The sequence below is a fragment of the Hyperolius riggenbachi genome, chromosome 2, assembly GCF_040937935.1.
Source record: "Hyperolius riggenbachi isolate aHypRig1 chromosome 2, aHypRig1.pri, whole genome shotgun sequence".
NCBI classification, from domain to species: Eukaryota; Metazoa; Chordata; class Amphibia; order Anura; family Hyperoliidae; genus Hyperolius; species Hyperolius riggenbachi.
Window position 1 is genome coordinate 192,199,787 of NC_090647.1, and position 27,425 is coordinate 192,227,211.

Sequence of the window (27,425 nt, forward strand, 5' to 3'; positions counted from 1 at the left end):
TGTTTTCCTATTATCCCTGGAAGAGCCATGCTGCTGCTGTGTGTGACGGAGTCACGGAGCGGAGGATCAGCACGGTATGACACGGCCACTGTATACGAGGGACACACAGTCCCGAGGCTGCGGGGGGAGCACGTTGTGTTTGTCCTGTGTGGACTCGTAGTATTGCGCGCATATGTGTGTGTAAAGGGGGGGGGGGGTCACAGCACTTCCCCTATGCACACTGCTGCTCCGCTCGTGTGATTGGCTGCTCGCTGGGTCGGAAGTCCATTTTTTTTATGCTAATGGGCTTGTAGATATTTACGTTCGTGCGGGAGCCGCCCTTCATTCACCCACATGGTCGGATTCAGACAGCATTGGCGCCACTTTGGCCGTTGTAATGTTAATGGGGAGCCGCGGCTGTCCCTGCAGAGGGGTCTTGTGAGGTGAGTGAGGCTGTGCGGGGCGGCCGGGGGGCTGTGGGGTAGTAGTAGTGGCGCTGCTGCTGCTGTAATGCGGCCGCTGCATGGCTCTGTTTATCATCATCACCACACATAGTAGCGAGGCAGAGCGCATGGCAGCCGCGGCGCTCCCCCATAGTGCGGAAGAATGAGGGAGATTTGAAACGCGTGCTGCTGCAGTGCTCTCCCTCCTCCTCCGAGTCACACCGGGCGGGCGGGGGTAGCTCTGTGTATCTGTACTGGCCGGCTCTATAGGCCGAGGCAGCCGCCACACGTCCCCATTGTCTCCGGCCACCGTGTTATTGTGCTGCGCCAGCCCCCTCGGGCATTGTCCGGCGGCCTCCCCGATCCCCCCCGGGGGACAAAGAGCTTTGTGTGAGCGCCGGAACTGCGCGCTGCCCCGCTCTGTCCTCACGCGGGGGTCACTGGCGTGTTGTGAGGAGCAGCAGCAGCGTGGCCGCCAAACACGGCAGGACGCGACCCCCTCCCCCCCCTCACGGCAGACATGGCCGCGTGTGTTTACATGCAGTGTGACTCGGCCAGGCCGCGCAGCCCCGCTCATTGTTAGTGAGGTGAGGGGACTCTGCGGCGCCATGTTAGGCGGGAGAGCGTAGTGTGGGGGGAGGGGAAGGCCACACAGCGCTCTGTGTACGTCTGCCTCGCTTCCCAGCTGCGCACCACTCATGCCGAGGCCTCGCCTGCCGCACTGCCTCTCCCCGCGGGGGGCACCGGGACATATCGGCGGGATGGCCCCACACGCTATACGTCTATAGATGGGACGCATGTCGCTAGTGCGTGTAGTAGCCGCATAGGGCGACCTCCCCGATCGCACCCCTAGTGGCGGTAGTGGGAAGAGCAGCAACACGTGCTGCTTCAGTGAGGGCCGCAGAGGCGCAGCTCCCCTTGTTTCCTGACAGGGGTTACCCCGTGACTCGCCATTTAGTGAGGCAGTGCAAACACGTGGCATGCCGGTAGGGACCCCATGTGTGTGGGGGGAGGGGTAATACCGGGTCATACTGGTTCCACCCCACAAAAGGTTGCGCTTTGTGAGCTCTATTACTCATCGTGTGATTGTTTCCTGCAGTGAGTAGTAGTAGAACAAGGGAGCAGACGTCAGGCCATGCTTCTGTCCTGGAATGGCACTTGGCAGCCTCTGATCAATCGGCTCTCATGACTCACCACATTATCTGTGAGCAGCCTTACCATTGTAAGATTTGGGCCTACTCCAAGTTTACAATCTTCAAAGTGGGAGATGAGATTCTTCACTTCTTACAAGCCTCAGTCCTTTTAACACTAGGAGCTTGACTCTAGGTTCTAGTTGCTTTGTGTGCTTTTTATATATTACATCTATACTTTTTTTTTTTCTTTCATGCAAGTTTTAACAACTCTGAGGGCTTGCTGTGTCTGAAGAAAACTTGCCCATATGAGCAGAAATTAATTATCCATGGAAAGGAATATGAATACTATTTTTTTTGAGGGCTATGGAGTCTGTACAAAAATCTTCCAACTCAGTTTATGAAACCAAACTCCAGGTACCTAAAATTGCTCCCACTCCACAGCCCTGCTATTTCCCCCCTCTTTCATCATTCCATTGCTTTCTGACTGGTATTTTAGTTGTGATGGCTAGCTTATTGCTGTAGTCAAAGCCATGTAAAATGTTGGGTACAAAGATGAACTCGATTGTATACCTAGAATGAGAAATTTAACAAGTTAGTCTCTTGCTCTCTACATTGAGCAGAGCATCTTCTGGACTGAACATGAACTTTGAACAGGACTAATCTGTTAAAAGTTTTCACCCCATGACCAGTATTCAATTGTTTACAAACCTTATGTGGAGCAATACATTTGTCTAGTTTAATATCCAGCCAGTCTTTAGATTTAGGCTTAGATATGAGCATGTGTTCCATTTTTTGCTCTTCAGGCACCAATTACTTGGGAGCTGAACCAGATTTCACGCTGTCAGGAAGTCGTACTGGTAAGTCCTGGTCCAGTTCCTAGTAAATTCAGGTTACTAAGGGCCCTTTTCCACTGGCTGCGACACGATTTTAAAAAGTGCATCGCAGCAGGTTTTTTCTAATCCCTAGAGCACCGCGATAACATGTAAATCGCAGTGCTCCTTTTTCCACTACGGCGCTTCGATCGTGATTTGTTTGTTCCCGAAACGGGATCGACGTCCTGCGTGATTCTTGTCGCAATCGCGTTACACTCCCGACGGCGATACAGCAGAACGCCGACAGTGGAAAAAGGAGCCTGCGTTGATTGCAAGCGCTGGTGATTTGCGCTTGCGATCGTGCTTGCTAGTGGGAAAGGGCCCTAAATGTGTCTAGCAAAGCCATTGGTGGTCTAAAGTTACCATCGTAGAATGTAAACTTTTAAGGCTTAATAAGCACGGTACAATTTTGCACCAGGTCAACGGGTGATCTGATAAGTTGCGTTGTGGGTAGGTGTCAATTGCTCCCCATCGATAATGCGATCGATTTTGCGTTAACTACCCAAAATCGATTATCAGAACAAGCCTGTTGGAAATTATCTGATAGCGCAGAAATTTGTACCATGTGGATGTAACTTTACACATCAACTGTACCTGCCTAACAATGTATGTTAATAAATGTCACGTTGTTTAGCATATCAGGCTTGGTTGTTTGGTACACTGAAAAGTGATTATTGCACATTACCTCTAAGCTGTCTACTTTTTGTCATGACTACATTCTATTTTTTTTTCTAGGTTAACCTAAATGCTGGATTTCGGGGGCAAGCACTATGGTGTCAATGGTAATGCCAAAGTGCTTACAGTGCAGGTAGTTATTCAAGACAACCTACTGCAGTGAAGGCACTTGTAGCATTATACTGACAAAATGATGGATTTGCATCTGGTGAGGTGTATTTTGTGCTTTTTGTTCTAAGGTGCATCTAGTGCAGATAGTGAAGTAGATTAGCATCTACTGCCCTAAATGCTCCTTCTGGCATAAGAAGTACCCTTGTAAATATGCAGATAGTTTTGAGGCTGACAAATACTTTGCTACTTCATGTGGTCTTCTATAAGTTTTGCATAGTTGCACTACAAGAAGAATTGAGTTGTGCAAATCTATGCAAAACTGATAGCACACTGCACTGTCCACTGTAGCCATCTCCCCTGCATTGAATGAATTTTAAAGAAACTATTATGTTTTGGCTTCAGTAGTGCTAAAGTGCTTATAGTGCAGGTAGTGTGTAAGGTTCTACTGCATCATGAGCACTTAAAGTACTTCTGGCTGTAAATCCTCAGCCTGGTGCCATCTGCAAGTCTCTCTGATTGTGTTCTATGATTAGTTTTGCAGGTTTGCGTCCAGCTGCTTTTAAGGTTTGCTGTGCAAATCCATGCAAAACTGACCATGGCACCCCATGTCTTCAAATGATGAAAAAGATTACCCCTTTCTGTGCAGGTTGGGATTGATTGCAATGCTTTCTTATTTATGTGGCGGTATTGCACTTGTCCCGGCCTGTTGAGGATAGTTGGGATTTATCTTTTTTTGTGAAATGTTATAAGACTGACATGCAATTTTATTTCTCATGCTCCTAATCTGTTGTCCCTGTTAAGGCCTCGTTCACATCAGGGCTGTTTCTGTGCGCTTTTTACAGCGCACTGCCCTGTGCGATCAGCAAGGTATTTACTTTCCCATGTAACTAAACGTAGCTGGTTCACATCTATGCGCTGAGCAGCGTTACAGAAACGTAGGGTTGCATGCATTTCTGTGCGTTGAGCTGGAAAGCGCACATCAATGCAAGTGAATGGGTGCGCTTTTTAAGCGCATAGAAGCGCATGCGTTTTTTACCCCTAATTGGAGAAAAAATACATTTACATACAAAAACAGTTTTATTGACTGCTGCTGGTACAACAAGCAAAACGTGCTTTAAAGAAGCGCAACGCACAGAAGCGCGCACAAGCGCATGCGTTTTTACCACATGCTTTCACATGTTTTCAGCGCAGCAGATGTGAATGAGGCCTTAGTCTTAATGTTTGTGATTGTACTCAATGTATCATGTTTATTGAAACTATTCTAAATTAAACTATTTTTCTTCTCTTTTATGCCTATGTTTTGACCATTTTGTCTTGTAATACAAATTATTTATCTGTACTTGTTGTTATGCTTTGGATTTCAAAGCGGAACCTGTGTTTTTGGAAATATGCTAACAGAATTCTTCCATACTGCTTAAATATCTAAATGCAGTTGTATGAATTAAAAAACAGCTCTAAAAGATAAGCCACAGCATTTAGGCCTCTTTCACAATGGGACGTTGCGTTTGATGCAACGTTAAGGTCGCATAACGTGCCCCTAATGCAATGCATTGAAAGACTATAACGTGGACGTTATAGAACATTCTTTAGCCCTGCGTTTGGTGCGCTGTTTTTGTCGCATAGTGATGGAACGAAAATGGCGCATGCGTTACATAAAAAAAATACTGAGCATGTGATTTATTGCTAAACGCGCAGCACTCTCTAAATATTGTTACACAACGCAACGTGTGCACTGTGAATGTTGTACAGATTTAATACAGCTGTGCGTTAGGCCACGTTAAAACATTTTCTAACGTGCGATTTTAAAATTACTGAGCATGTGCAACACACAATGCAGCACATTTATTGCTAAACGCACAGCATGCAGCATTCTCTAAATATTGCTACACGTTACACACAACGCAACGTGTGCACTGTGAATGTTGTACAGACTTAAAGTGACTCTGAAGCGAGTGAGCTAGGAGTTGATTCGTGTAAAGCACTGTACATAGCGCTAAAATGCCGCTATCCCGCGGCAAAATGAGGAATCTTTAGCCCCCAAATCCCCTCTTCTAGGTCCGGGAGCCCTTCCAGCTTGAGGCAGAGCTAATGGCTGTAGCTCTGCCTCTCAGCGCATCAATCCTGGCTGATCGCCGCCTCTCCCCGCCCCTCTCACTCTTCCTTCAGAGAGGGGCAGGTGAGAGGCAGTAATTGACGCGTATGGAGGCAGAGCTACAGCTCATAGCTCTGCCTCAAGGAAGAGCAAAATCCATGACCAAGAACGTTGTGGATTTTGCAGGGGGATTTGGGGGGTGAAGACCCCTCATTTTGCTGTGGGATAGCAGCATTTTGGCATTATGTAAGGGGCTTTACATGAATCCACTCCTAGCTCACTCGCTTCAGAGTCTCTTTAATATTGCTGTGCATTAGGTCACGTTAAAACACTTTCTAACGTGCGGCTTTAACGTTGCACTGTGAAAGAGGCCTTGAAGAATTTTTGTTGCAGCTGATACACATCCTGCAATAGATCTACAGTTTGTCTTTTTCCTGCTTTTGTGGATGTAGACATATTAACATCCTGTGTTTACAAATGACCTCTCTGTTGTGGCAGTCGGCTCCCACAGCTAAGAGATGAAGTTACAACTTGTGCTTAGTCACAGGTGAGGGGAGTTAGACTGGCTAAACTATCAAAATACATACAGGGTGTATTTCTATGTTTTCCTTCTGTCCAGTACAAGAATTCAGGTCCACTTTTCATATAGCTGTGCAGAAAACTTGAACAAGCCAATTTCTACTCAACTGCAGTGCAAGAATAATGGTTGAATTATTGTGCGAAGAGTTGCCAAATTAAACTGGCAGCTGATAAATTTTCACAGGTTTGGTATAAGGACAACTATCAAAGCAAGCAATTTTCTGTTAGTTGTGATTGGTGTAGTGAGATCTGGATTTTTATTGATATATTTGTTTGCTTTATAGACCTTGTGCCATAAAGCTGGGCACGGCGCTGTGATGCAAAACATTTAATCTGCACAGGGGATGCCAGCCAGTGAAGCTGTGTAGACCTAATGTACAGTTTTTTCTTTTTTTTTTTTTGGGTTGTGCTAAAAATACAAGTTTTAGGAGTACAATTGTGTATATACAGAATGGAAAATGTGGTGCAGTCATGATCTACTATGAAGTCCTATGATCTACTCAATGGGCACCCCTGGAGTAGCCCATTCAATTTTTTTTTTCTTCATCACACTGCATTCTAAGCTGCACAACTAGGTCAGAAAGATGGGATGGAGAGACAACCACTCCTGCTCCTACAGTGTTCTCCCCAGAATTTTTTTCCAGCCGGGTGGCTTGAAAGAGTAGCCGGGTGGTGTGCGAGGGGGGGGGGGATTTTTTTTTTCCCCCTTACAGTATAAGGAGGAGAATGAGGAGTTGAGCCAGGTGCTCCTCAAAATTAGCCAGGTGAAACAACTGTCTTAAAGAGCTTGGGAAGAACACTACAAATGGGTGTTACAGTTGCATTTCATGGGGAGACTGGTTTGGGCATCATGGTGACGTAGTGGTTAGCACTCTTTCCTTGCAGCGCTGGGTCCCCCGTTTGAATGCCAGCCAGGGCACCATCTACAAGTTCGTATGTTCTCTCAGTGTCTGTGTGGGTTTCCTCCGGGCACTCCGGTTTCCTCCCCCCCCCTAAATTGGCCCTAGACTACAAAACATACACTACATGATACATACATATGACTATGGTCGGAATTAGATTGTGAGCCGCTCTAAGGGACAGTTAAATGACAAGACAATATACTCTGTACAGCACTGCAGAAGATGTTTGTGCTATATAAATACCAAATAATAATAATAATACGGGATTGAGACAGAAACGAGTCAGCAGCAGCCTCCATCCCCTCCAAGTCAGCTAATCTAAATTGCAGGTCAATGCAGTCATGTTTGTTTTATCAGTCCCCTAGCTTGACAGCTCCCTGCCCTCTCACAAGCTGAAAAATCAGATAAAACGTGCTCCTGCTGGTTAGAGGACAATAGCAGAGACCTCATCCAGTGGAAGGGAGATCATTACTTATCTGCAGAGTTTACAACTTCTCCCACCACATCAGAAGAGCGTGTGTGTTGAAGTCAAGCAGCCGGGGAAAAAGGGGGTGGGGCGGCAGAACTCCGTGCCCTGCACTGCCCGATCACATGTGACTCAGCCTCGGAGCTGCCTGGAGAGGATGGGACTGGCTGCTGACATTCATGCAGCCAGCCCAGGGCAGAGGAAACAATTGTCCATATTTGCTGGGGAGTGAGAGTCTGCCTGCAGCCCCAGGCTCTCTCCCCAGCCTCAAGTCACACAGCATTAGCCTGCCAGCATGTGTATGCGGACGGCTGCTGTTCTGTCTTATCGTGCTGCCCAAGTCCCGCCCCTTACAACCCGCCCAGCCAATCACAGCTCCACTAGGAAGGTGAGGTCACCCAGGCAGAGGAGCGCTCCTGCACTGCAAAGCGATGGCTTTTGCTTCCGTGCCCCAGCCGAGCGCTCCTGCCTGCAGATTACAGCAGTGACATTTGCTAGCTACGCAAGTGCATACCAACAGGCGGGCGGGGTTTCAAAACACCCGGGCGGCCCGCCCACCTAATTAAGCCTGGGGAGAACACTGTCCTACTCTATGCAACAAGTTAGTAAGCAGAGCGCTCTCTCCCCTTAAGTGTCTTCAAGTGACTTAACCTCCTTAGCGGTAACCCCGTGTGTGACACGGGGTAAGCCGCCGGAGGGTGCCGCTCAGGCCCTGCTGGGCCGATTTGCTTAATTTTTTTTTTGCTGGACGCAGCTAGCACTTTGCTAGCTGCGCCAGCACCCCGATCGCCGCCGCCGCGCGCCCGATCGCCGCTATCCGGTGCGGCGCGCGGCCCCCCCCCCCCCCAGACCCCGAGCGCTGCCTGGCCAATCAGTGCCAGGCAGCGCCGAGGGGTGGATCGGGTCTCCCAATGACGTCGCTGACGTCGGTGACGTCATCCCGCCCCGTCGCCATGGCGACGGGGGAAGCCCTCCAGGAAATCCCGTTCTTTGAACGGGATTTCCTGATCGCCTATCGCCGGAGGCGATCGGCGGGGCTGGGGGGATGCCGCTGAGCAGCGGCTATCATGTAGCGAGCCCTCGGCTCGCTACATGATAAAAAAAAAAAAAAAATTAAAAAAAACTGTTGCGCTTCCCCCTGGCGGTATTTTTCATACCGCCAAGGGGGTTAATGCGCATGTGCATGATCAGTTAATGCACATTGTTTGCTGTTGAGTTACTCCTATTTTGTCGCGGGGCTTAGAACGTGGCCTGATGGGGGGGGGGGGGGGGGGAGAACAAAACCTAATGGTCTACACAGCTTCGCAGGGTGTGGCGTCGCTGGCGCAGAGGGACTGTTCTGCGGGTAGCCACTTTATGATTAAATTTACAGAAAATTGCTGACTTTGGCCTCGATTCATCAACACTTAGCAAATTTGTTAACAGTTTGGTAAAATACCGAATTTGTTAACTTCATTTCAGGATTCATCAAAGTTATCTACAGCTGTTAGCGAACATTCGTTAACGATTCGGTAACGATTCGCTAAAACGAAAGAAAGTGCAATTCATGAAAAAGAAAGTGGGCGTGGTTTAGCGTTACATTTAGGATTAGTTATCTCCTTCACTGCTCTGTCGTTATTCCTGTCAGATCATTGCTGACTGAGAAGATGGAGCCATTTGAAGTGGTTATGTATCAGCTGAGAGTGATTCAAAGGCGCAGAAGGGCAAGAATAAGGTCTGCAACCATATAAATTTGTAAGAGAATAGATTTATTTGCTATAACACGACATCTGCATTTTTCTTGAATCATCTTGTAAGAGAACACAGGCAGTGCCAGGGTTAACTAATTTTGCTAGCTGCACTATAATTTTTTAGAAAAGGCTCCTATCAAATTGTGGGATTGTCCCAACCATTTCCAGAATCCTGGTCCAGGTGTTAAGCCCTAGTCAGAATGTTGCTACATAGTGTTTAAAGGACTGCCTTTTACCCACAATTCCATGGGAATCTTATGGCCTTGTGTTAAAGTACTGCTGTAAAATGGAAATATCGACACGTTACCGAATTGTTATCGAATTCACACCGAATGAGGAAAAACCTTGATGAATACAACTAGAAATCGCTAAACTTCGAATTCGGTAATTTAACAAACTGGAAAAAGTTATCTCAAAGACAATGATGAATCGAGGCCATTATCCTTTAATTGATAGGCAGCTCTTAGATAATATTTTACCTGTGGAGCAGAATTTTTACATTTGCTATGTCTTATTGAATTTCCAAATTAAAAACCGATTCAATCTTAATTGAATGACCTATGATGGCCTATGGTGTAATGGTTAAGGGCTCTGCCTCTGACACAGGAGACCAGGGTTCGAATCTCAGCTCTGCCTGTTCAGTAAGCCAGCACCTATTCAGTAGGAGACCTTTGGCAAGTCTCCCTAACACTGCTACTGCCTATAGAGCGCGCCCTAGTGGCTGCTGCTCTGGCGCTTTGCGTCCGCCAGGCGAAAAGCACGATATAAATGTTTGTCTTGTCTATTAAAGGGGCACTATGGTGAAAAATTGTTTTACAGTCACTGTACTATGCATAGCGGTTTGTAGAGTATAGTAGTTAATATGTAGTGCGTCACAGGGGTTTTTTCTAAAACACTGACATCCGCATGTTATACATTTGCAGTCACGTCGGCAGAAGTACCTTTCTGACGCGACTCAGCCTGATCCATGTAGCTGTAGGAGGCATCTTTCCCTGTTGCTGTAACTGACTCCCCTCTCTGCAGCGCTGGAAGGTTTGTTCTTAATTTATACGGTTCCCCCATGCGCCGTAAAGAGTAGCGGCTTTTCTGCTGTGCGGGGAGTGGAACGCACCCTCCCTCTTAGGTGGGACGCAACTGCGTGTGAGGACTGTGGAGGAACGCATCATTACTGATGAAGCTGCCCGGCAAGGACCCCTGTAGCGAAGCTGGCATAGAAATGGGACACCTAAATGTTGTCTGTTTCTATCGCTACCAGGCGTCGCTCTGTGAAGTGCGCAGACAGAGCAGCGGCGGATTGTAGAGCAGACACAATCGCTGTAGCTGTGTCCTGCTAATTGTACAGTAGTTGTGATTGTTGTTGGTTTTTTTTTTTTTTTTTTGTGGTGAATAGTTTTTTTTTTTTTTTTTTTTACCCAATCGTTTTTTTGTTTTTTTTTTTGTTTTTTTTTTATTACTCTGCTGTATAACTACCTGCAATTTGCTTTAGAAAAAAAATACTGAAAAAAACGATTGGGTAAAAAAAAAAATTCACCACAAAAACAATCAAAACTACTGTACAATTAGCAGGACACAGCTACAGCGCTTGTGTCTGCTCTGCAATCCGCCGCTGCTCTGTCTGCGCACTTCACAGAGAGAAGCCTGGTAGCCATAGAAACGGACAACATTAGGTGTCCGTTTCTATGCCAGCTTCGCTACAGGGGTCCTTGCCGGGCAGCTTCATCAGTAATGATGCGTTCCTCCACAGTCCTCCTCACACGCAGTTGCGTCCCACCTAAGAGGGAGGGTGCGTTCCACTCCCCGCACAGCAGAAAAGCTGCTACTCTTTACGGCGCATGGGGGAACCGTATAACTGCACGATCGTGCAGTTGAAATTTAGAACAAACCTTCCAGCGCTGCAGAGAGGGGAGTCAGTTACAGCAACAGGGAAATGTGCCTCCTACAGCTACATGGATCAGGCTGAGTCGCGTCGGAAAGGTACTTCTGCCGACGTGACTGCAAATGTATAATGTGCTGATGTCAGTGTTTTAGAAAAAACCCCTGTGACTCACTACATGTTAACTACTATGCTCTACAAACAGCTATGCATAGTACAGTGACTGTAAAACATAATTTTTCACCATAGTGCCCCTTTAACCACTTCAGCACCACAGGGTTTTTTGCTTAAAAACCAGAGCAATTTTCACATTTCAGCGCTTCTCCCATTCATTCACCAATAACTTTATTGCTACTCCTCAGATGTAAATGATCTATATCTTGTTTTTTTTTTTTTTTTTTTTTTCACAAATTATGCTTTGTGAGGGTGATATTTGCTTTTAGTAATTATGTTATCTGCATTTTAAAGGGGAAAATAAAGAAAAAATACACTTTCTCCATTTCCATCCACTATAGTTTTCAAATAAACAATGTTACCATAGGTAAAACCCACACATTGTATTTGCTAATTTGTCCTGGTTATCTCAACATTTAAATAATGTTCCTAGTACAATGTATGGCGATGTGTTTTTTTGTTTTCTCATTGTACTCTATCAGTAATTAAAAGCCCTTATCTTCATGATTAACAGTAATACACTCTCATGGCATACATATTTTAAAAGCTAATTCCCTAGGGTAATTATGTATTCTCTTTTCAATGCTGTCACTTTTTTTTTTCACAAGTACTTATTTAGGGGTATAGAGTACATGAAAATAACAGGTTTTTTTTTTATTGCTTTTCATTCAGTTTTCTGGTTAAAAAAAAATCACATGACTTAGCCCTCAGTTGTCAAACACAAAATCTATTCTCTCACTTGTCACGGTTAAAATGATACCCTATATACATAATCAGATAGCTTATTGGGCATACAGCACACTATTTACCACAAGTACGCCTATCTACTCCCCTGAGCTTCATATGAAGTTTTGTGGGGAGTAGATAAGCGTAGCAAGGGAGGTGAAGTGGTTAAGCTACACCATATTATTATTATTATTATTATTTTTCCGGATTCATTCCAACATGTCCGATCGGTATTCAATTCAATTTGCCATTACAAAACAATGGCAAATTAAATCAAATCCCGATCGGACATATTGGATTGAATCAAATCGGACAAAAATTGTATGGTGTAGATAAGGCTTTATAGTGGCTAGGTTCACAGTGGTCAGTTGCATAATGTATGTGTTACGAGTGTGAACTGCAATGGAGACTGGGAATAGACTTTAATACAAAGCCTGCATGCAGCAATTTTGAATTATTTGATCGGTCACAACGCAGTACTGTGAGCAGGCCCATATAATTGTATGGGCAGTGAGTTGACAAGCAGAATTATGTAACGCAACTAAGCACTGTGAATTAGAGCTTTGGGTTTATGCACATGCTACATTTTCAACTCCCTAAATATTGGTGATTGTCTTAAGTTGACTGCTGTGTAGGGTATTTGCCTAGTGACAGAGGCAATAGGCATGATTCACACAGCTTTTTCACCTGTTTTCCTCTTTCACCTTTTCTGTGTTACATTTTTAAGCTTCCAAAGAGCAAAAATACGATATAATTTAAGCTAATAAAAGTAGAACTGAAGTGAAGTTAATCCATGACAACTTACTTTGAGTGATTATTTTGCTTGTAAATGTGCTGAAAGGTTATTTTTATCAATTAGGTGATAAATAAATCGTGTGACATTTTATGTGAATGGAGCCCAATGCAGGAAGTCCTTGGCTGACTGCTGTTCTGCAGCTGCAGTGGCTCTTCTGCTTCTATGTGTTTATAGGCTGCCTGGCAGATCGCTTACCAGAATGTTTATATAATCGTCAACTGTCACTATATGGGCAGAGCCACGCATTCGCTTAAAGCAAAATTTTGGTTTTTGCTGCACAGAAACTGCGCAAAATTCTTGACAGTGAGGCCGCTAATGTTTGAGTGATCATTTTGGTTGACAATGTCTATGCAAACTCCCATAATTGGTATTGTTGCCTTGCAGAATTGGTGCTTCAAGCTCAAATCCATACTAGCATGCTTGTCTATAAAGTTTAATGTTTCTGCAGGTTTCATCTCGCCAGTAGAGGTTACAGATGGCCAATGAGGCAAATTGTGCACCGCATGGAATTGACGGTGAGATGCACTGTCACATTTCAGAGGTATACCTTTAGATGTCATCTGTTCTCACTAGTTATTAACTGGCTCCCCCCTCAGAAGTTGCTGCTAGTCTGTAATGGACATAAGCTTGTGGACCCTGAGGCTGGACAGTTCAAGATCGTTCAGAACTAATAGTATAAGCAAGTGGCCACGTCTTGTATTGCAGTTACCTGCCTTCCCATCCAGTATTTGCTGACCCCATTTATTCTACACAATGAGGCACCCACAGAAATGCACACTTCAGTGTGATAACACTTCTAAAGGGGGAAGCATCAGGCACTACTCCCTTCCTAGGCAATGGGCTCTATTAACAATAACTCTCATACATGATTTATCACCTAATTGATAAAAAAATAACCTTTCAGCACATTTACAAGCAAAGTAATCACTCTAAGTAAGTTCCTGATTACCGTATTTTCCGCCATATAAGACACTCCGGAATATAAGACGCACCCAAGTTTGGAGGGCAAAAACCAGGGAAAAAAATACTAAACCTGGTGCGTCCATATTCCAGGAGCGTCTTGTATATATCCTTCTGTGTGTGCTCCTGTGCTTTCCTTCTGTGTCCTCATGTGCCCTCCCCCTGTGTCCTCATGTGCCCTCCCCCTGTGTCCTCATGTGCCCCCCCTGTGTCCTCATGTGCCCCCCCTGTGTCCTCATGTGCCCCCCCTGTGTCCTCATGTGCCCCCCCGTGTCCTCATGTGCCCCCCCGTGTCCTCATGTGCCCCCCGTGTCCTCATGTGCCCCCCCGTGTCCTCATGTGCCCCCCCGTGTCCTCATGTGCCCCCCCGTGTCCTCATGTGCCCCCCCGTGTCCTCATGTGCCCCCCCCGTGTCCTCATGTGCCCCCCCCGTGTCCTCATGTGCCCCCCCCGTGTCCTCATGTGCCCCCCCCCGTGTCCTCATGTGCCCCCCCCGTGTCCTCATGTGCCCCCCCGTGTCCTCATGTGCCCCCCCGTGTCCTCATGTGCCCCCCCGTGTCCTCATGTGCCCCCTCATGTGTGCTTGTGTGGCCCCATGTGTCCTGTGGCCCCCAATATGTCATTTGCCCCTCATGTCGCGCCTCTGTCCCCCTAATATGTCCTCCTGTGGCCCCCAATGTGTCCTCACTTGCCCCTCATGTTGACTCTGTCCCCCCATGTGTCCTCATGTGCCCCCCCCCCCGCCTTCTCCGTGTGCCTTCCTCCCTCCCACCCGAGTTTTCTGATGCCCCGTCCCCGAGTGTCAATAGCCGCAACTTACCTTTAACATGCTCCAGCACCGATCCCAGATAATTGCGCTGCCCCCCACTAGCATGCGCTCCCTCCCCCTTGCGGATCTGGCCCCCCCCCGGGTGTGTGAATCAGTAGGGGCAGCTTACCTCCACAATGCGCCCGCGATGAATGGGGACATCCCTCTCCCCGGCACTTCACGCTCTAGTGACTGGCTTGAACTGATGACGCACAGTTCAAGCCAGTCACTAGAGCGCGAAGTGTCGGGGAGAGGGATGTCTCCATTGCGGGCGCATTGTGGAGGCAAGCTGCCGCTACTGATTCACACACCTGGGGGGGGGCGATCCGCAAGGTGGAGGGAGCGCATGCTAGTGGGGGGCAGCGCAATTATCTGGGATCGGCGTTGGAGCATGTTAAAGGTAAGTTGTGGCTATTGACACTCGGACGGGGGATCAGAAAACTCGGGAGGGAGGGAGGAAGGCAGGGAATCCCCGACGTGGCGGCCGGTCAGCGGTTCGTAGCGGCGGGCGTTCGTAAGTCGGGGATTCCCTGCCTTTGCTGTATAAGACGCAGGGACTTTGGCCACATACAGACATCAGACCATAGTCTTTGGAAAATGAAAGATCACAGACGAATCTTACCACCCTTCCTGTAGTATAAGAGCCATACTCTACACAGTCTTTTCTATGGAGCTGAATTCCACTTCAGAAAAAAATCTTTGCAAGATGCTGCACACACAGATGCTGTACAGACACAAAAGATCAGTATCTGCAAAGGATCTGTTCCTGCCAAAAATCCATTCCTGCAAATTGCAATGATAGTCTATGAGATCTGCAGATCATCATACACACATGATTTAACTGACATTCATCTGCAGATCAAGCAATCATCTGCAGATCTGAAAATCCATCCTGGTGGATCTGATCTGCAGATGAATGTCAGTTAAATCATGTGTGTATGATAATCTGCAGATCTCATAGACTATCATTGCAATTTGCAGGAATGGATTTTTGGCAGGAACAGATCTTTTGCAGATACTGATCTTTTGTGTCTGTACAGCATCTGTGTGTGCAGCATCTTGCCAAGATTTTTTCCTGATGTGGAGTTCAGCTCCATAGAAAAGACTGTGTAGAGTATGGCTCTTATACTACAGGAAGGGTGGTAAGATTGGTCTGTGATCTTTCATTTTCCAAAGACTATGGTCTGATGTCTGTATGTGGCCTTATTCTCCCTATTTTTGGGGGAGAAAAAGTGTGTCTTATACGGCGAAAAATACGGTAACTTAATTTCAATATTACTTTTTTCTTGATATTTTTTTTTTTTTTTTTGTAGCTTAACCACTTGAGGACCACAGTCTTTTCGCCCCTTAAGGACCAGAGCCTTTTTCTCCATTCAGACCACTGCAGCTTTCACGGTTTATTGCTCGGTCATACAACCTACCACCTAAAGGAATTTTACCTCCTTTTCTTGTCACTAATACAGCTTTCTTTTGCTGCTATTTGATTGCTGCTGCGAGTTTTAGTTTTTATTACATTCATCAAAAAAGACATGAATTTTGGCAAAAAAAATGACTTTAACTTGCTGTGCTGACATTTTTCAAATAAAGTAAAATTTCCTATACATTTGAGCGCGAAAGTTATTCTGCTAATGTCTTTGATAAAAAAAAAAAACATTCAGTGTATATTTATTGGATTGGGTAAGTTATAGCGTTTACAAACTATGGTGCCAAAAGTGCATTTTCCCATTTTTTCAAGCATCTCTGACTTTTCTGCGCACCTGTCAGGTTTCATGAGGGGCTAAAATTCCAGGATAGTACAAATACCCCCCAAATGACCCCATTTTGGAAAGAAGACATCCCAAAGTATTCAGTGAGGCATGATGAGTTCATAGAAGATTTTATTTTTTGTCACAAGTTAGCGGAAAATGACACTTTCTGACAAAAAAAAAGAAAAAAAAAAGTTTCCATTTCTTCTAACTTGCGACCAAAAAAAAATGAAATCTGCCATGGACTCACTATGCTCCTCTCTGAAGTAGTATAATGTGTTTTGGGGTGTATTTTTACACATACCCATGCTGGGTGGGAGAAATATCTCCGTAAATGACAATTTTTTTTTTTTTTACACACAATTGTCTATTTATAGAGATCTTTCTCCCACTCAGCATGGGTATGTGGAAAAATACACCCCAAAACACATTATACTTCTTCTCCTGAGTACGGCAATACCACATGTGTGGCACTTTTTTGCACCCTAACTGCGCTAAGGGGCCCAAAGTTCAATGAGTACCTTTAGGATTTCACAGGTCATTTTGAGAAATTTCGTTTCAAGACTACTCCTCACGGTTTAGGGCCCCTAAAATGCCAGGACAGTATAGGAACCCCACAAATGACCCCATTTTAGAAAGAAGACACCCCAAGGTATTCCGTTAGGAGGATGGTGAGTTCATAGATTTTTTTTTTTTTGTCACAAGTTAGTGGAAATTGATTTTAATTTGTTTTTTTTCACAAAGTGTCATTTTCCGCTAACTTGTGACAAAAAATAAAATCTTCTATGAACTCACCATCCTCCCTTTCTAAAATGGGGTCATTTGTGGGGTTCCTATACTGCCCTGGCATTTTAGGGGCCCTAAACCGTGAGGAGTAGTCTTGAAACCAAATGTCGCAAAATGACCTGTGAAATCCTAAAGGTACTCATTGGACTTTGGGCCTCTTAGGGCACTTAGGGTGCAAAAAAGTGCCACACATGTGGTACCGCCGTACTCAGGAGAAGTAGTATAATGTGTTTTGGGGTGTATTTTTACACATACCCATGCTGGGTGGGAGAAATATCTCTGTAAATGACAATTGCTTGTTTTTTTTTTTTTTACACACAATTGTCCATTTACAGAGAGATTTCTCCCACCCAGCATGGGTATGTGTAAAAATACACCCCAAAACACAATATACTACTTCTTCTGAGTACGGCGATACCACGTGTGACACTTTTTTGCAACCTAGGTGCGCTAAGGGGCCTAACGTCCTATTCACAGGTCATTTTGAGGCATTTGGATTCTAGACTACTGCTCACGGTTTAGGGCCCCTAAAATGCCAGGGCAGTATAGGAACCCCACAAGTGACCCCATTTTAGAAAGAAGACACCCCAAGGTATTCCGTTAAGAGTATGGTGAGTTCATAGAAGAATTTTTTTTTGTCACAAGTTAGCGGAAAATGACACTTTGTGAAAAAAAAAAACAATACATATCAATTTCCGCTAACTTGTGACAAAAAATAAAATCTTCTATGAACTCATCATACACCTAACAGAATACCTTGGGGTGTCTTCTTTCTAAAATGGGGTCACTTGTGGGGTTCCTATACTGCCCTGGCATTTTATGGGCCCAAAACTGTGAGTAGTCTGGAAACCAAATGTCTCAAAATGACTGTTCAGGGGTATAAGCATCTGCAAATTTTGATGACAGGTGGTCTATGAGGGGGCAAATTTTGTGGAACTGGTCATAAGCAGGGTGGCCTCTTAGATGACGGGATGTTTTGGGCCTGATCTGATGGATAGGAGTGCTAGGGGGGTGACAGGAGGTGATTGATGGGTGTCTCAGGGGGGTGGTTAGAGGGGAAAATAGATGCAATCAATGCACTGGGGAGGTGATCGGAAGGGGGTCTGAGGGTTTGGCCGAGTGATCAGGAGCCCACACAGGGCAAATTAGGGCCTGATCTGATGGGTAGGTGTGCTAGGGGGTGACAGGAGGTGATTGATGGGTGTCTCAAGGTGTGATTAGAGGGGGGGAAATAGATGCAAGCAATGCACTAGCGAGGTGATCAGGGCTGGGGTCTGAGGACGTTCTGAGGTGTGGGCGGGTGATTGGGTGCCCGCAAGGGGCAGATTAGGGTCTAATCTGATGGGTAACCGTGACAGGTGGTGATTGATGGGTAATTAGTGGGTGTTTAGAGGAGAGAAGAGATGTAAACACTGCACTTGGTAGGTGATCTGATGTCGGATCTGCGGGCGATCTATTGGTGTGGGTGGGTGATCAGATTGCCCGCAAGGGGCAGGTTAGGGGCTGATTGATGGGTGGCAGTGACAGGGGGTGATTGATGGGTGGCAGTGACAGGGGGTGATTGAAAGATGATTGACAGGTGATCAGTGGGTTATTACAGGGAATAACAGATGTAAATATTGCACTGGCGAATTGATAAGGGGGGGTCTGAGGGTAATCTGAGCGTGTGGGCGGGTGATTGAGTGCCCGCAAGGGGTAGATTAGGGTCTAATCTGATGGGGTAACAGTGACAGGTGGTGATAGGGGGTGATTGATGGGTAATTAGTGGGTGTTTAGAGGAGAGAAGAGATGTAAACACTGCACTTGGGAGGTGATCTGATGTCGGATATGCGGGCGATCTATTGGTGTGGGTGGGTGATCAGATTGCCCGCAAGGGGCAGGTTAGGGGCTGATTGATGGGTAGCAGTGACAGGGTGATTGACAGGTGATCAGGGGGGATAGATGCATACAGTACATGGGGGGGGGGGGGGGGGTCTGGGGAGAATCTGAGGGGTGGGGGGGTGATCAGGAGGGGGATTAAAAAAAAAATAGCGGTGACAGGGAGTGATTGATGGGTGATTTAGGGGGGTGACTGGGTGCAAACAGTGGGCAGGGGGGTCTGAGGGGTGCTCTGGGCGATCAGGGGGCAGGGGGGGGGGGAAATCAGTGTGCTTGGGTGCAGACTAGGGTGGCTGCAGCCTGCCCTGGTGGTCCCTCGGACACTGGGACCATCAGGGCAGGAGGCAGCCAGTATAATAGGCTTTGTATACATTACAAAGCCTATTATACATATGTGCAGCGGCGATCCGGGTGCTAGTAACCCGCCGGCGCTTCCGAACGGCCGGCGGGTTACTACGGGCGGAGCGAGTTCCCGGCGGCTGATCGCGTCACGAATGATGCGATCGCCGCATAGCCACTCCCGCAGCCGCCCCCGCCGATGGGCGTATTGCGGTCGTTTGGGCCCGGACTTTGCCGCCGCCCATCGGCTGGGGGCGGTCCTCAAGTGGTTAACCGGTACGGACAGATGTCCGTCCATAGAAACATGCTGTGAACAGTATAAACGTGCATACACATCAATACTCTCCTGCACTGTATACTAGTCCCTTGCTTGACACATTTTTTTGGCAAGTTACAGGAAAAAAGTTTTAAAAATGTTATCACTGTTTGCACAGAAATCCTGGGAAAATTAAACGCTTGGGAGGTTAAAGTAACATAGATGATGTGAAAACAGGAAAACTGGTAAAGCTTTGTGAATCCATGTCTATTTTCTTGTGTATTGAATTTTGAGTGGTGTACCGAACTAACGAGCCCTTAGCGATGTGACGGTTTGATGTATTCTGTAAAATGCTAGCTTTATATAAATATTTTAATAATGGGGTAATATCAAAACTTCATTTTCTCTTCTGGCATCAGTTTTCAGTATTGAAAGAATTCTGAGTCAATATATAGTGGAATCTGTTAACATATTTTATAAGCACCTCTGACTAATGTTAGTTTCTCATAAATCTCCTCTAGGCTGTGCTAGTGTTGGCTTCTACAAGAATAGTAATACAGTGCATGTTTTAGTACCTTGTAAAATATGTTGGCAGCATTGACTGACCTCCAGAAAATGAATCTGTTTCTAAAACTGATAGGAAAGTACTAGACAACTAGTAAATGTACTGAAGTTTGGTTTGTCTGTATAACCAAAAAATATATATGTACAGACATTTACAGTGGCTTGCAAAAGTATTCGGCCCCCTTGAAGTTTTCCACATTGTCACATTACTTGGAATTCCACGTGAAAGACCAATACAAAGTGGTGTACACGTGAGAAGTGGAACAAAAATCATACATGATTCAAAACATTTTTTACAAATAACTGCAAACTAGGGTGTGCATAATTAATCAGCCACCCTGAGTCAATACTTTGTAGAACCACCTTTTGCTGCAATTACAGCTGCCAGTCTTTTAGGGTATGTCTCTACCAGCTTTGCACATCTAGAGACTGAAATCCTTGTCCATTCTTCTTTGCAAAACAGCTCCAGCTCAGTCAGATTAGATGGACAGCGTTTGTTAACAGCAGTTTTCAGATCTTGCCACAGATTTACGATTGGATTTAGATCTGGACTTTGACTGGGCCATTCTAACTCATGGCTATGTTTTGTTTTAAACCATTCTATTGTTGCCCTGGCTTTATGTTTAGGGTGGTTGTCCTGCTGGAAGCTGAATCTCTGCCCCAGTCAAGTCTTTAGCAGACTCCAAGAGGTTTTCTTCCAAGATTGCCCTGTATTTGGCTCCATCCATCTTCCCGTCAACTCTGACCAGCTTCCCTGCCCCTGCTGAAGAGATGCACCCCCGAGCATGATGCTGCCACCACCATATTTGACAGTGGGGCTGGTGTGTTCAGAGTGATGTGCAGTGTTAGTTTTCCACAATGCATAGCGTCTTGCATTTTGGCCAAAAAGTTCAGTTTTGGTCTCATCTGACCAAAGCACCTTCTTCCTCATGTTTGCTGTGTCCCCCACATGGCTTGTGGCAAACTGCAAACGGGACTTCTTGTGCTTTTTTGTTAACAATGGCTTTCTTCTTGCCACTCTTCCATAAAGGCCAATTTTGTGCAGTGCACAACTAATAGTTGTCCTATGGACAGATTCCCCTACCTGAGCTGTAGATCTCTGCAGTTTGTCCAGAGTCACCATGGGCCTCTTGACTGCTTCTCTGATCAGCGCTCTCCTTGTTGAGCCTGTGAGTTTAGGTGGACGGCCTTGTCTTGGTAGGTTTACAGTTGTGCCATACTCCCATTTCTGAATGATCGCTTGTACAGTGCTCTGTGGGATGTTCAAGGCTTTGGAAATCTTTTTGTAGCCTAAGCCTGCTTTCAATTTCTCAATAACTTTTATCACTGACCTGTCTGGTGTGTTCTTTGGACTTCATGGTGTTGGACTTCATGGTGTTGCTCCCAATATTCTCTAAGGCGTAGTGCACACCAGAGCGGTTCTGCTGCGGTTTGTGATCCGCTTGCGGGTGCGGATCCGCTAGGGTAATGTATATCAATGGGCTGGTGCACACCAGAGCGGTAGGCGTTTTGCAGAAACTCACTCCCGGGCTGCTGCAGATTTTGGATTGCAGATGCGTTTCTGCCTCAATGTTAAGTATAGGAAAAACTCAAACCGCTCTGAAAAACAGCACTTCAGAGCGGTTTGCCAGGCGTTTTTTTGTTACAGTAGCTGTTCAGTAACAGCTTTACTGTAACAATACATGAAATCTACTACACCAAAAACTCTTCACAAAACCGCAAAATGCTAGCTGAAACTCTACAGAAAAAGAAAGCGTTTCAAAATCTGCCAGCATTTTGCGGATCTGCTAGCGGTTTTTGGTGTGCACCAGGCCTTAGACAACCTCTGAGGTCGTCACAGACCAGCTGTATTTGTACTGACATTAGATTACACACAGGTGCACTCTATTTAGTGATTAGCACTCATCAGGCAATGTCTATGGGCAACTGACTGCACTTAGACCAAAGAGGGCTGAATAATTACGCACACCCCACTTTGCAGTTATTGATTTGTAAAAAAAAAAAGTTTGGAATACTGTGATTTTTTTTTGCAAGCCACTGTATATGCTGGTGATAAAAACTATTAATTTTGATCATTTTAGACATCTGTCTGCAACAGTAAATCCCCCATGGTGTTTAGCTCTAATGCTGGAAACACGATGCAGTTTCCTGTCCGATCGATGGGTAATCTGACAGGAAGTTGTACCATGTGTACAACTGCTTCTGCTCAGTAAAGGGATTGGTTTTCCAATTATAACACTGCAAAGTCTATCCCTTTACCGATTACAAATGGGTTGGAAATACTTCTCAGATTCCTGTCTATCGGTCCAGAAGTTGCGATGTGTTCCCAGCATTAAAGTGTGACACGTAGGTCCAGTTTCCACTTGCGTAGCCGCATTGGCTCCCATTTGCATCTCCGATGCGGTAGTGTATTGGAGGAGGCGGCCATGCGAGGAATCTGCAGCATGCTGAAGGTTCTGATCGCTCCGGATAACTAGCACGCAATTGAAGTTGTTCCTTTGCTGTGCATTGGTTGCGCTACAGCTGGGAAGAACACTGCCTCTGGCAGCAGTTTGCACAGTGCTGGAAAAGCCGTATCGCACTGCGTGTAATGGAAACGGCCCTTAACCACCTTGGCTTGCTATAAATTTTTTTATATTTTTTTTTTTCAGCGTTCGGCCGTGGGCGGTTATTTAACCTATTTTATCATGTAGCTCTTAGCGATTGAATTAAACCCGTTCTAACAGCAATCGTCATCATTATCGGGGAGGTAGTGGCGTTTCTTCCTCCCCGCTGTGCGTACATAACTGCGCCTTCCACCTGCCACTTTAGTTCCTTATGTGTTTCACTACGGGGAGATGCTGAGGTCTGAAGAATATCCAACCTCAATTATCACAAGTCTTCACACAGTGCAGCTCACCTGCGTGCTGTGTGCAGCGAAACTCATAAGGTACTAAAGCGGCAGGTGGAGGGGGCAGAGTTATGTATGCACAGTGGGGAGGAAGAACTGTCACTTCCTCCCCGATAATATCTGATGTTCTGCCTCAGTCGAAGACTTTAACTGAGCAGAATGGGGGTTAGAGGGGTCACAGGAGGTGGGGAGGCTGGTTCTGTGTGCTGCTAGTCGCAGCACAAGCAATAAAGCAACTTTTAGAAGTTTAAAGGGAGGGGAGAAGAGGGTACTTTAAAGCGGTTCTGTGGACTGTTTAAATACACAAAACCCGACACTTACCTGGGGCTACTATCGGCCCCCTGCAGCTGTCATGTCCCGCGCCATCCTCCTACGATCTTCGGTTCCCCACAATTGGTCCTGGTCTAATATTTGTCTAACAAGATGAATCCTCGCTCCTGCGCATGTCATCGAGAGCTTACTGCGCAGTATGAAGTTTCCTTGTACTGCGCAGTAAGCGCCCAATGGCTCGCACGGGAGCGCGCATGGCCACGCAGCCGTAGTCTGGTGGGACCGGCTGTGGGAAACGGAGGATCGTAGGGGGAATGGCATGCGACATGACAGCTGTAGGGGGCACCATACTGGTTTCCTGGCAGCCATGCTGGTCTATTTGGCTGTCTAAGGCCACATACACACATCAGACCATAGTCTTTTGAAGATGAAAGATCACAGAACCAAATTTTACCCCCTTCCATGTAGTATGAGAGCCATACCTACACAGTCTATTCTATGGAGCTGAACTCCCCATCAGAAAAAAAATCTTTACAAGATGCTGCACACAGATGCTGTACAGACACAAGGATCAGTATCTGCAAAAGATCTGTTCCTGTAAATTGCATTCATGGTCTGAGATCCGCAGATCATCATACACACCTTGTTTAACTGACATTCATCTGCAGATCTGAAAATCCATCCTGGTGGATCTGATCTGCAGATGAATGTCTGTTAAACAAGGTGTGTATGAGGATCTGCAGAGATCATGGACTGAATGCAATTTGCAGGAACAGATCTTTTGCAGATACTGATCTTTTGAATGTCTACAGCATCTTTGTGTGCAGCATTTTGCGAAGATTTCTGTCTGATGGGGAGTTCAGCTCCATAGAATAGACTGTGTGGGTATGGCTCTCATACTACATGGAAGGGGGTAAAATTTGGTTCTGTGATCTTTCATTTTCAAAAGACTATGGTCTGATGTGTGTGTATATGAGCCTTAAGGCTACATACACACTTGAGATAAGTCTTTGGAAAAAGCAAGATCACAGACCAATTTTACCCCATTCAATGTAGTATGAGAGCATACTCTACAGTCTATCCTAGTGAGCTGAACTCCCATCAGATAAGTCTTTGTAAGATGCTGTACACATTCAAAAGATCAGTTCCTGCAAAATGCATTCATAGTTTGAGATCGGCAGATCCTCATACACACCTTGTTTAACAGACAATCCTCTGAAAATCCATCCTGGTGGATCTGATCAGCAGATGCATGTCTGTTAAACAAGGTGTGTATGAGGATCTGCAGATCTCATAGACTATTGCAGATACTGATCTGTTGAATGTGTACAGCATCTTTGTGTTCAGCATCTTGCAAAGATTTTTATCTGATGGGGGAGTTCAGCTCAATAGAATAGACTGTGTAGAGCAGCCTTTCTCAACCTTTTTACCCTAGAGGAACCCTGCAAATAACTTTTGGATTGCAAGGAACCCCTGCATTTATTTTTCAGGAGGCATGGTCTTTAAAAGTATGTGTAGCTTTATTTCACTGCCCCTATTACACTGCCACTCATTATACTGTCTCCTGAGCCCCCAATTTAGTGCTTCTTGTTACAGTACCACATATTATAATGTGCTCTATTGTACTTCCCCCACGATGGGGGAAAATGCCAAGGAACCCCTGCAGAGTGCTCAAGGAACCCTGGGGTTCCTTGAGCACTCTGCAGGGGTTCCTGGGAACCCTGGTTGAGAGAGCCTGGTGTAGAGTATGGCTCTCGTACTACATGAAAGGGGGTGAAATTGGTCTGTGACCTTTCCCAAAGACTTTTATGTCAAGTGTGTATGTAGCCTTAAGCCTAGTACACACTAGCAATTTTGATGGATCAATCATTGGTCAATTTTACCACCTCCATGTAGTATGAGGGCCAAACAGATTTTCAATTCTATGCAGATTATATAGGTAAATGGTCATACTACATGGAGGTGGTAAAATTGACCAATGATTGATCCATCAAAATTGCTAGTGTGTACTAGGCATTAGTGAAACAAGCAAGCAGGTGACCTTGTCAGAACTGACAGTAATGTCAAACACCTGAGAGGCTGCATGCTTGTTCAGGGCATATGGCTAAAGGGCCCGTTACCACTATCGCAAATCTGCATGCGTTTCCTGCATGCAGATTCGCACAGCCAATACAAGTGGATGGGCCTGTTTCCACTTGTCAGTTTTTCTGTGCAGGATTTTTCTGCACGGCAGAGCCCTCGGAATTCTCCTGCGTGTGGAATGTATGCGAATCGCCGCTAATGTATTTAATAGGGAAATTGCCTGCGGCTTTGGTATGCAAATTTTCATGCGAAAATCAGTGGAAATGCACACCGGCACTGCCATGGTTAAATTCGCATACAGCATCATTCATGCAAATTTTCATGCGATTTCGCATGAAAATGCGCATACACCTGCATGCGAATTTTTACCGCGGCGATTCGCAACTCACAAGTGGAAACGGGCCCTAAAAGTATCAGATGCAGAGGATCAGCAGGATAGCCAGGCGACTGGTATTATTTAAAAGGAAATAAATATGGCAGCCTCTATTATTCCTCTCATTACAGTTGTCCTTAACCTGCCTGGCGTTCTATTAAGATCGCCAGGCAGGCTGCGGGAGGGTTTTTTTTTAATAAAAAAAAAACTATTTCATGCAGCCAACTGAAAGTTGGCTGCATGAAAGCCCACTAGAGGGCGCTCCGGAGGCGATCTTCCGATCGCCTCCGGCGCCCAGAATAAACAAGGAAGGCCGCAATGAGCGGCCTTCCTTGTTTTGCTTACATCGTCGCCATAGCGACGAGCGGAGTGACGTCATCGACGTCAGCTGACGTCAGCCGCCTCCGATCCAGCCCTTAGCGCTGGCCGGAACTTTTTGTTCCGGCTACGCTGGGCTCAGGCGGCTGGGGGGACCCTCTTTCGCCGCTGCTCGCGGCGGATCGCCGCAGAGCGGCGGCGATCAGGCAGCACACGCGGCTGGCAAAGTGCCGGCTGCGTGTGCTGCTTTTTATTTGAGCCAAATCGGCCCAGCAGGGCCTGAGCGGCAGGCTCCGGCGGTACTGGACGAGCTGAGCTCGTCCAGACCGCCCAGCAGGTTAAATGCTGGATCCACACCATACAATTTTCTTGCAGATTTACCTGCCAGATCGATTATTTCCAGCATGTCCAACCTGAGGATCGATTGATTTTTCTGAGTGATTCCCATTCTCTTCTGTGGAAATCGATCAGAAAATTGATCGATCCTCAGATCTGCCAAAAAAATTGTATGGTGTGGATGCAGCATAAGGCTATTTGGTTCATCATTCCAAGGTATAGACTAGGGCTGGGCAAACTTTCGGTCAGCATACCACTCCTCCCTCCTGCAGTTGTAATTGTAATCATGCGTAACTATAGGTTTGTATCGCAGCTTTCAGCTCAGCGGTGATCTCTATGGAAACAGTCATGTCATGTAATGCGCTGATACATACTGACAGCGGGGTCACATGATGCTGCCGTGGCTGCATGGAGTTCGCCGCTCGAAATTGGGTGAGTTAAACTATTACACACTGCACTCAAATTTGCAGAGAGGAATATGGCACGCTGGCAGTAGTTTGTGCAGTGCTGGAAAAGACTACAGGTTGATGTTGGGAACTAAAAATTTTAATTTTTGTATTCATTTTTTTAATTGGAGGGGGGGGGGGGGGGGAGTTTGGCGGCAACTTTTCATCAGTATCTAAAAGGCTTTAGATACTTTTCTCTAATTGTCATCCGGGGCAACCCGAGATCCGGTCCCGCCCAGGATCTGGGGAAACACCAAATCAAGAAGTTTAAAAGCCCCCGCCCTCCCTCAATCCTCAGTTCATCTGTGTTTCCGCAGCGGAAACACCTGTTGGAAGCAAGCTCCGTTAGTTTGTTATTTTTGTATTACTCACCAGAGGGTGTTTTATTGGAAGCAGAGGGACGGGCAGTGGAAAGCGCTTGCGGAGGTGGGTGCTCAACTGCAATCCCTTCTGCGCATAGAAGGCAGCGACCGAGTGGTGTTTGGAGGTCGGCGTGCCTTTCCTCTCCTCGCCTGACGCCGGCTCTGCAAGGCGTATCCGGCGTCGGGCTTCGGCAACTTCCGCGATGACGTCAGGCGCAAGGGAGGCGGAGCGCGCACTGACGTCAGGTGACCACTAGAGGGGAGGATCACGGGGAACCAGGAAGGGAAAAACAGCGTGTTCCTGGCGTCTCCCCGAGCGTTCTGTAGGAGAGGAAGCATGTCGCATCAGCAGCCGCAGCCGCCACAACAGCAGCAGCAATCGGAGGTGGCAGTACCGGCAGCCAAGTCCTCCTCACAGACGCAGCCATCCGGGTCAGGGGTGGTAAGTCCTCCAGTGGAGG

The 27,425-nt window shown here is 46.3% G+C and overlaps 1 long non-coding RNA gene across 3 annotated transcripts in view; it reads left to right on the forward strand.

Annotated features, from left to right (window-relative positions):
- Nucleotides 1–301: 301 nt before the first annotated feature.
- The window catches only part of LOC137544189 (uncharacterized), a 114,499-nt gene continuing 87,375 nt past the window's right edge, over nucleotides 302–27,425 (forward strand). For 2 of the 3 annotated variants that reach the window (XR_011025773.1, XR_011025772.1), the window contains exons 1-3: nucleotides 302–422; nucleotides 2,359–2,412; nucleotides 3,163–3,235. This is a non-coding gene — a long non-coding RNA (uncharacterized lncRNA). Of the gene's footprint in view, nucleotides 423–2,358; nucleotides 2,413–3,162; nucleotides 3,236–15,632; nucleotides 15,745–27,425 lie in introns of those variants that run through there. The other variant, XR_011025774.1, reaches the window with a different exon arrangement.